General features: G+C 40.6%; 1 long non-coding RNA gene across 1 annotated transcript in view; it reads left to right on the plus strand.

The window, feature by feature from the left end:
- Nucleotides 1-8,470, plus strand: part of LOC143980412 (uncharacterized) — a 67,228-nt gene extending 58,758 nt beyond the window's left edge. Inside the window, exon 4 of the long non-coding RNA XR_013274287.1 lies at nucleotides 7,490-8,470. This is a non-coding gene — a long non-coding RNA (uncharacterized LOC143980412). The remainder of the gene's footprint in view (nucleotides 1-7,489) is intronic.
- The last annotated feature ends 1,392 nt before the right edge of the window (nucleotides 8,471-9,862 follow it).

Below are 9,862 nucleotides of genomic sequence, written 5' to 3' on the forward strand. Positions count from 1 at the left end.
CCGAGGAGGTATATATACTGTATGTGTGTTGGTTGGGAAGTGGTTAATTGATACCTGGCCAGGACCCCTTTCAAATCCAATTCAGGAAGAAAAAATGTTTTCATTTTTAAAAGTGGCTTATTTGTTTGCTGGACTTTGTGAAAAAAAAATATATAATTTGTATAGGGTGAAACATTAGAGAGGTGCCGTCCTAGAGCAGGGCTGCAGTGTTTATGTCCCTGTTAAGTTGAATGTGATCTGATGTCATTGATATGCGCCTTCCTGATTTCCTGTTGATACCATGGAAAGTGTTTTGTTGTGTTCTGTTTCATAATTACAAAAAAAAAGTTTATTGTGGCAGAAATTCAGACATGTCCTTTATGCTGTACTCTGCCTGTGTAACTCAAAAAACCCTCCTAGTTTGTATCATGGACTACCGAATGATTAGCCTTTATGTTATAGATATCTGAGAGTGTAAATAGTTTAGCAAAAGAAAATGTGCAGAGCTGACACCACTCAGTCCAAAGATATGCTGTGTTTTGTTAACGGACTTAAAGCAGAGTTTCCCCCACTTTTACAAGGTGGTCTTAAACTAAAGACCCCCCCCCCCCCCCTATGGACAGATCAAACCAAGAGTAAAAAGGTATACATTTTATTACAAAATATCAGTAATATACATGTAAGCACAAAGCATATGAAGTGTAAAAGCCATATCTAATACCCTGAATAATAAAATTTTATGGACTAGTCACCATCCTGGTGCAGGAAGGATTGGTGGCGATCGACACAATGTATATACAGTAACACCTTACATGTTACGGACTAGGAGTCCTTCTTCAGAGGTGTATGTTATTAATTCAGATGGGTATAGAATTTCTACAAAAGAGTAAAAAAAAAAAGAAGCTAAACGGCAAACCATGCAGTACATTAACACGACGTGATATTGAACATGAACTAGTTTACTTACATGGCAAACAATTCACATTGGGCATATATGTGTAGGGAATGACTTGGTCAGAAATACTCATTGATCATGAAGGCATGCATCCTCCAAGTCCATCAAGCAGCCAAACCACATAGAGCAGGGGTCTTCAAACTATGGCCCTCCAGTTGTTCAGGAACTACAATTCCCATCATGCCCAGTCATGTCTGCGAATGTCAGAGTTTTACAATGCTTCATGGCATGTGTAGTTTTGCACAGCTGGAGGGCCGTAGTTTGAGGATCCCTGACATAGAGGAACCGGGGCTTGCTTTGCTGCGAGGACTCAGATTGGTGGGGTAAGAAACAGCCACCACCATTACTAGATCAATACCGCTGTAAATGGTATAAAAAGTTTGTATCAGCATTGGATTCTGATACAAACTTTTTATACCATTTACAGCAGTATTGGTCCAGTAATGGTGGAGGCTGGTAGAGGATCCAATTGCCTCCGCCACTACCGACGGCACGGAGAATGGCTGAAGTGGGGGCCCCTCTCCCCCCGATAAGTGATCTTGCGGCAAATCCGCTACAGAGACCACTTTTATCTTGAAGCCGATCGCCCGCTGAAGAAGAGGATACCGAGGTTATGGTAGATATCTGGTACCATAACAACGGTATTCCTCTTCAAAGTAGCAACTCAAAACGACGGTGGGCGGTCTGTAAGTGGTTAAAACCAGACCTTATCGGAACCGGAGCAGACGTGCATTCATTTGCATCCTTTTGTCTCCAATCTGTGAGGTGTAAAGAATGCAAACCTTTCTGTAGTTTTGTTTCAGACCTAGACGGACTTGGAGGTCATCAGATGTAAACAGATGCATGTCCGTTTTCATCCGCCTAGCTATAGGCTAACACTGAGATTCTGTTAAGTTCCGCCTGAATAGCTGACTGGTAGACCTGATCAGAATGCTAGTTTCAAAGGACCCTAGGGCTAAGTTCACACCTATGCATTTTGTTGCAACAAAGTGTTTTCAGTTTGGCACTTGGTACTACAGTCCATTTAACATGATTTCCTTTTTTTTTTTTAACAAAGTTTTTTTATTAAATTTTTCACAGTACATGTCAACATGATTTCCTAAGGGTCACATTCACATCTCTGCATTTTTCAACCATTGCATTTTTTGGAAAGGATCAGGGACTTTTTATGCCCGTTCCAGATTACGTTTTTGGTTCCATAGACTTCAATGTAAACACTGAAATACAAAAAAAAAAAAACGCAGAGCTTGCCTTTTTTTATGCTTTTCTGCTGTGTTTTTGCTGGTTTCTCCCACATGACAACATACACTTCCCAAAAGCGCGAAACACATTAAAAACGACTCAAAAATGCGCAGGGAAAAAAAACGCAAAAGGCATCGGGAAAACACATCAACTGTAATCTGCATAGGTGTGAACCAAGTTTAAGGGGTTGATTTACTAAAACTGGAGAGTGAAAAATCTGGCGCAGCTCTACATGGTAGCCGCTTCTAACTTCAGCTCATTCAATTAAATTTTGACAAAAAAAAAAATCTGGAAGCTCTGCGGTTTTAGTAAATCAACCCCTAAGTGTGTATGTCACAATCGCATTTTAACATTAGAGAAAGGATGTGTTTAAGGCCCGTACACATGATATGAAAATTATAAGAAAATTTTGTCCGAATGATCTGCTGATTTTTGGATCGTTAGTACAGTGCTTTCAACAGCCGATTCCGATATTTTGAAAAAAATGTAAATAGATAAATCACCAATAAATCATGTGTGTGTTCAGACTAAATAAAGTATCAATAATCTAATATGGTAGTGTAAAGTGATCCAAACAGTCCTAATATTCCCAAGAGTAGTGATGTAAATAAAATTCCATGAATCAGTAATCAGCATCAGATATCTGAGTAAGGGCCCTTTCACACATGTGGATCCGTTTCCACGGACTCCGCTTGCTCAGCAGGGATCAATTCGCTGATCCCCGCTGGGCTGGCAGATGACAGGTCCATCTACGCTCACTGTGCAGAAATAAACCTGTTGGATCTCCACCTTCCTTTATGGGGAGATCGAATGAAAACGGACAGCCTGACAATCCGTTTTCATCTGATCCACCAGACGGATGGAAAATAGGGTTTCCATCCATCTGGATTTAGCGGAGAGGATGTCAGCGGACATGTCACCGCTGACATCCATCGCTCTATAAAGGCACATGGAGCGTCCATTCAGGTCTGCCTGAAAAAAATGGCAGGTGGACCCTGACGGTCCGCACGTGTGAAAGGGGCCTTAGTGCTTGAAACTTCACACACAATGTGCCACCCTTGTGCTCTGTGGCCTCTCACCTCCAGGTTGATATCATATAACATGTATATGATTATCCTCTTAGGTTGAGATAGCGGTCACCTCTTCTTACTCCTCTCTGCCTCTAGGGGGCTCTCCATTAGGACTACCTATGGGATCCAGTATTGGGGAATACTGTACCTGTAAGAATAAATTGGATTCATGCTGCCCAAGTGCCTAGAATAAAAAATAAAAGTTTTAAATGTGCTACATTACGAAAAATCCAGGGCTTTGCTTTTGCATGACATCACTTCCGGTCCGCGTCTGCCCCTGCTCGCCTTATGCATTACATCACAGTGTCAGAGGAGTAAGAAGAGGTGACCACCATCTCAACCTAAGAGGATAATCCTATAGATGCTATATGACATCAACCTTGTTGTGCTTTTTAAGGACAATTTCCCGCACAATATTTACTAAGTAATTTTTAACGAAGAAATTTTTAAGATACAGAATCAGTCTATATGACACAGTCTATACATGTGAAACTTATTCACGGAGACGAGTGATCATACAAAATAGTTACATTTATTGGTTGACAAAAGACAAATATTTACATGAAATATTAAAATACAGATTGCATTACTTGATCATTATGACAATTAATGAAAACACCCTCAAACTGGGCGTAGTAGTACCTTGGACACAATTATCCCCATTATCACTTCTCGGTAGAATCAATAACCTTTTGATAATTGACAATTAAACAGAATGTCTGTATTTCACACGTCCAACCGTTACTATACTGCAGGTAAGTAAGTGGTTAACAATGTGAAATAAATTAGACATTTGTTTATCAATAAAATTGGCATCTATGCAAAAAGAAATTTATAATGAAAAATTTAATTTAGAGAAAAATCTAAAAGGCGGTTATTGATTCGGGAGAAATATTTTCAATAATAGAATATTCAAAAAAATCAATATTTAAGAGAACATAGAATAGATGATAAACATATACTTATCAATGTGGTATATTTACCCATTCCGATTGGCTACTAGTGTGGATTGTTGGTTACCAGGAATTTTAAGATGGCTGCCGTGACTTTCAACATGGATTCTCTTACAGAGGAATTACTTTGTGTCACCTCCAAGTTCCAAGGAGCAGGGATCTTCATGAATGTAAAAATGTGTATTCATGCATGGTGCATGAGGGTCAGTCTGTCTGGGAGTCTTCCAGTGTCTCTTCTCGGGGGGGGGGGGGGTCCCTAAGCTTCCCCCTGACTCTCTCCCCCAGCTCTCCTCCGAGCTTTCTCTTCTCTTTTTTTTCTTTTTCTTTCTCCATTCTTTCTAGTTTCTTAAATATCCTCTTAAACAAAAAGATCATAAAATTATCCTAAGTTCTGCCCAGAGGGTATGTGTCCCTTTCCTATTGGCAGGCAGACTTAATGATCACCTTTCCCAGTAGTCTCGTGATTTTAAGGTAATAGCACCTTCAACCACCAGGTGTCTCACATGTGTTTGGTGTTTTATTTCTTTAAGTTAATATTTTTATTTCTATAATATGCATTCGTTGTTTATATATGTTCTAATGAATATATCTTGAGTGTTCAGGAATGATGGCATAATATAAAATACGCTAAACATAATTTTGAATAATCACTTGCATAAAATGGTGATATATATGTATATCAATGTATATCTGTTAATCTTTAGTCCATTTAGAAAGGACCCAGGTTAGATATATATCAAACAATATCACATACAATTATTATCTATATGGATACATGTATAATTCGGGTATCCAATCAATATTTGTTTATCTAAACATAGGTTAAATTCTTATACAGTTATAATCATGATTATATGTTTTTCATAATACTAATTTGTTGCTAAAACACTTCTACTTATCACACTTTCATATATAATTTCTTTATGACAAAGTTCTTTAGATCACTAGAAACCAAACCACAATATCTCCTTGTTGACCCACAATTATCACATACAGTTTTAATCACTTGAAGTATTTTTGAAATATGTCTGATTTGTATCTTCCTCTCACACCATGTTTTGAGACATTTGTACTATAGTAAGATATCATATCCCTGCTTCTAATATACGTATATTCATGATGTAAAAATATACACAATTTTCAATGTTTCCTTACAGTGTCTCAAATGAACTTTGAACATTCAGGATACGATCCCATTGTTTACTTTTCTAAAGGAGGTGTCTTATTTGCCCTGTTGGGGTAGATCTCCACTTCGTATCTTAGTCATTGTCTCATTGACATCTGAGTCCATATTGAGGTTGACTTTAGGACAATAGGTTTATTTTATTTAAGTCTTCCTTGAATTAAAAATTATTGCGGCGTCAGTCTTAGTCAGCTTGAGACTTTTGTTTGGCCAAACAGTTTTTAAGAATTCACACAATGAGTTGTGTTAGCTACTCTAACACGATAGTTTAACCTTTTTGTCTTCATGGCTGTTATTTGTTGCTTCTGTTTATCCATTAACACCAGGTAAATATCTCCTTGTCTTGTGACGAGATACACCATTGTTCCAGCGAGTTTCTGTCTCAATGCATGCTTGTAAAAGTTTTCAATAGTTGATGTAGTAAACCTGAGATCATGTATTTTGCGTTAACGTTTTCCAAAAGGGTAACAGTTCAATGATAGCAAAATCGTGGTTCATTTGTTCTTGAGGCCTAAACAAATCTCACCTCTCTGACAGTAAATATTAAATGTATTATTATTATTTATTTTTTTTCTTAATGAATTCACAACAACCTGGAGGTGAGAGGCCACAGGGCACAAGGGTGGCACATAGTGTGTGAAGTGAAGCACTTATTCTGAGATATTTGATGCTGATTATTGAGTCACGGAATTGTATTTACATCACTACTATTGGGAATATTAACAGTTTGGATCACTATGAACTTTACACTACCATATTGGATTATTGATGTTTAATTTACTTGATTGTCATATTTGAGCACAAGGTCATTATCCTTTGAATTAACACATGATTTATTGGTGATTTATCTACCGTATATACTCGAGTATAGGCCGACCCGAATATAAGCCGAGGCCCCCAATTTACCCCCAAAAAAACTGGCAAACTTATTGACTCGTGTATAAGCCGAGGGTGAGACATGCCTGTCCATCCCTGTGTGTGTGTCCGTCCATCCCTGTGTGTCCGTCCATCCCTGTGTGTCCGTCCATCCATCCCTGTGTGTGTGTGTGTGTCCATCCATCCCTGTGTGTGTGTGTGTCTCCATCCATCCATCCATCCATCCATCCATCCCTGTGTGTGTGTGTGTCTCCATCCATCCATCCATCCCTGTGTGTGTGTGTGTGTCTCCATCCATCCGTGTGTGTGTGTGTGTGTGTGTGTGTGTCCAGCCTACCTGTGTCCCGAGCCTCCGTCCCGTGCCTTGCCGCCTTGCCTCCGTCCCGTGCCTTGCCGCCTTGCCTCCGTCCCGTGCCTTGCCGCCTTGCCTCCGTCCCGTGCCTTGCCGCCTTGCCTCCGTCCCGTGCCTTGCCGCCTTGCCTCCGTCCCGTGCCTTGCCGCCTTGCCTCCGTCCCGTGCCTTGCCGCCTTGCCTCCGTCCCGTGTCGTGCCTTGCCTTGCCTCCGTGCCGTCCCGTGCCGTGCCTTGCCTCCGTCCCGTGCCCTCTTCGTCGGCGCCTCGGCGGCCATTGTAAAATTCAAAAGCCGCGCCTCCGCCTATCACAGGCGAAGGCGGAACACTGAATTTCCCAGCAGCCTGTGTTCCGCCTATCACGGACATCGTATCATCCTCGTCCGTAGTACGAGGATGATACGATGTCCGTGATAGGCGGAACACAGGCTGCTGGGAAATTCAGTGTTCCGCCTATCACAGGCGAAGGCGGAGCCGGAGGCGTGGCTTTTGAATTATAGAATGGCCGCTGTCTGTCTGCTCGACACGCTGATCGAGCGGGCAGACAGCGATGACTCGAGTATAAGCCGAGGGGGGCACTTTCAGCCTCAAAAAAGAGGCTGAAAATCTCGGCTTATACTCGAGTATATACGGTATTTATATTCGTTAAATTTTTTATTATACTGGTTCTTGGCAGCGCAGCATCGAACACATCATATTTTTATTGTTTACTTGGTGCAGGAACACACACTGATGCTAGCAGCAGCTGTAGCATTGTATTGGCACAGAATTTAAAACATTTTGTTGACACTTCTACACTGTTTCTAAGGTGGTGCACCTTCATTTATTATTCACAATAACGTTTTACATCTACAGTCATGTTTTTCTTTGTCTTTCTCTAGGTTGTCAGAGTGACAATGGAAGATTTGTTCATGGTGCAGGCATAATGACTCCAAATGTACAAGCAACAGAAATGTCTAAACATTACTGCAGACGTGTGACTTCATAGTATGTATATAACAGTTTTGTGTTCATTTGGGGGAAAAAAAAAACCCTAAAATATCTTTGTTTTTTTGTGTGTGCGTTTTTCAAAGGTTAGATTCAAATCTATGATTGGCAGGAACACGTGAAAAGAAAAAAAAAGTCCTCTTTCCCGACACACAGAGAAACATGCTGCCATTTAGCAGACATGCGCCGATGCCATTAAAGAGGAAGTAAACCCTGATGAGTTTACTTCCTCTTTCATTCCCTGCAAAGGTAAAGCATAATGGATTACTATACATCGCATAGTAGTCCATTATGTGTCACTTACCTGACACAGGAGCCAGCGATGTCACCGCTGTCCCCTGTAGTCCGGCGCATCCATGTTCTTGGTGGGTCTTGCTGTTCTGTCGCTGTCATTGGCGAAGCCGCGATGACGTCACTCCCACGCATGCGCACGGGAGCCACCATGCGCGGCATCTTCGTCGTTGACGGTGCTGCGCTCAGTGTGCCTGCACGCCGTAGACAGCGGTGCCTGTCTTTCGGCAAATATCTCCTAAACCGCGTAGGTTTAGAAGATATTTCTTGGACCTACAGGTAAGCCTTAATCTAGGCTTACCTGTAGGTCAAAGTGTGTTGTAAGGGTTTACAACCACTTTAAGTGTTAATTTCACCCACCAAATCCCTGCAAACACACATGGTGCAGTTCGGTGTTGCACATTTTCAGGAATAGATTAGGAGACTTCTTTTCCCCATTTTTTTTTTTTGCACATAGGTCAGCCCACTGGAATACGCAGAAACATGCCAGTGCTTAACCGCACCTAAGTGAACTAAGCCTCAAAGTAATCCTTTTGATTTTTCATACTTTTGCTGTTAAGTTAAATAAAGAATTTTGTAGATTGCCCACTGTAGTTAATGTAATTATTCTTTCTTTCTTATTATATATGTAGAGAAAAGTTATCAGCCAGACATGGAATGCATTATTTTAATTATGTCAGCCAATTCCTGCACAACCACCGCTGTAGCAGACACAGAAACAAAGCCTGTGTATGTAATGAGAAAATATGGCCGTACCTATTCAATTACAATCTACATAGAGAAAAAAGGTTTTTAAAATCGAATCACATATTAAAAAAGTATTTTAAGTCAAGCCAATCTGTTTATATATCAAAACCAACTGAAAAGATTATAAAATCAATGAAACCATACAATTATGATTTCCAATTAAAATATTGGCTAAATACCTTTTTGCTGGAAGTAGAAGTGCAATCATTTAGGCTCGTCATAGATGGCAGGGGCAGACTGACAACCCATGGGGCCCCTGGCTTACAGATGAGTCACGCGGCAGCCAACTTTTTGATGCAACATTAATGTGGGCATACCCATGCGGAGAAGCACCAAGCTTGGCGACATAGAGAGGCAGGATACCTAAAGCTGGCGACCCAGAAAAGACACCAGGAGCCTCTCATAGGCAGTGCCACCTTAACAGCATCATAGGCCCCCAAAATACTGCACAAGTTGATGATATGCGGCATGCATAGCGCACCATGGCAAACGATGGGCATGGCCAGTGGGAGAGTCTTAAGCCTCATACACATGATCAGATTTTCCGACGGGAAATGTGTGATGACAGGCTGTTTATGGAAAATCTGAGCGTGTGTATGCTCCATGGGACAAATGTTGGATGGCAAGTTTAAAAATTTTCCACGGACAAACGTCTGTTGTCAGATTTTCCAAGCGTGTGTACAACACAAGTCCATCGGACAAAAGTCCAAAGTACAAACACGCATGCTCGGGAAGCAAGGACAAGCCAGAAGCGGTTGGTCTTGTAAATTAGCGTTCGTAATGGAGAATTAACATTCGTGACGTGGCAAATTGTGAAATCTTGAAATGCAGCGCACATTCTCTTCTTCTTTAATGGGATAATAATGAAGCTACTTTGCTTGTGATATTGATGGAGTTATTGCAAACTCATTTTCATAGGCTTTTTTTTGGGGGGGGGGGGGGGGGCATGTTAACACAACACCATTATCCCATAGTTTTTAAGATCAAAGATACAACTAGGTTATTGTCCCTTGTCAATTTTACATTGTATTTTTTTTAAATGTAACTGCCTACTCCCAAAATATCATTTGAAGTAAAACACATAGCCAAGTATTATTCTCCACATTTTATTTTATTGTGCATTAAAAAAAAGAAAATAAAATTAGACATGCTATCTGCCAATAGAACTTAACCAAAAAGTGCATTCTATGCATCCAAAAATATACCAAATCAAATCATTATTCAACCAA

The sequence above is a fragment of the Lithobates pipiens genome, unplaced genomic scaffold (genome assembly GCF_037356315.1).
Source record: "Lithobates pipiens isolate NorthernLeopardFrog02 unplaced genomic scaffold, aLitPip1_a1.2 Scaffold_1, whole genome shotgun sequence".
NCBI lineage: Eukaryota > Metazoa > Chordata > Amphibia > Anura > Ranidae > Lithobates > Lithobates pipiens.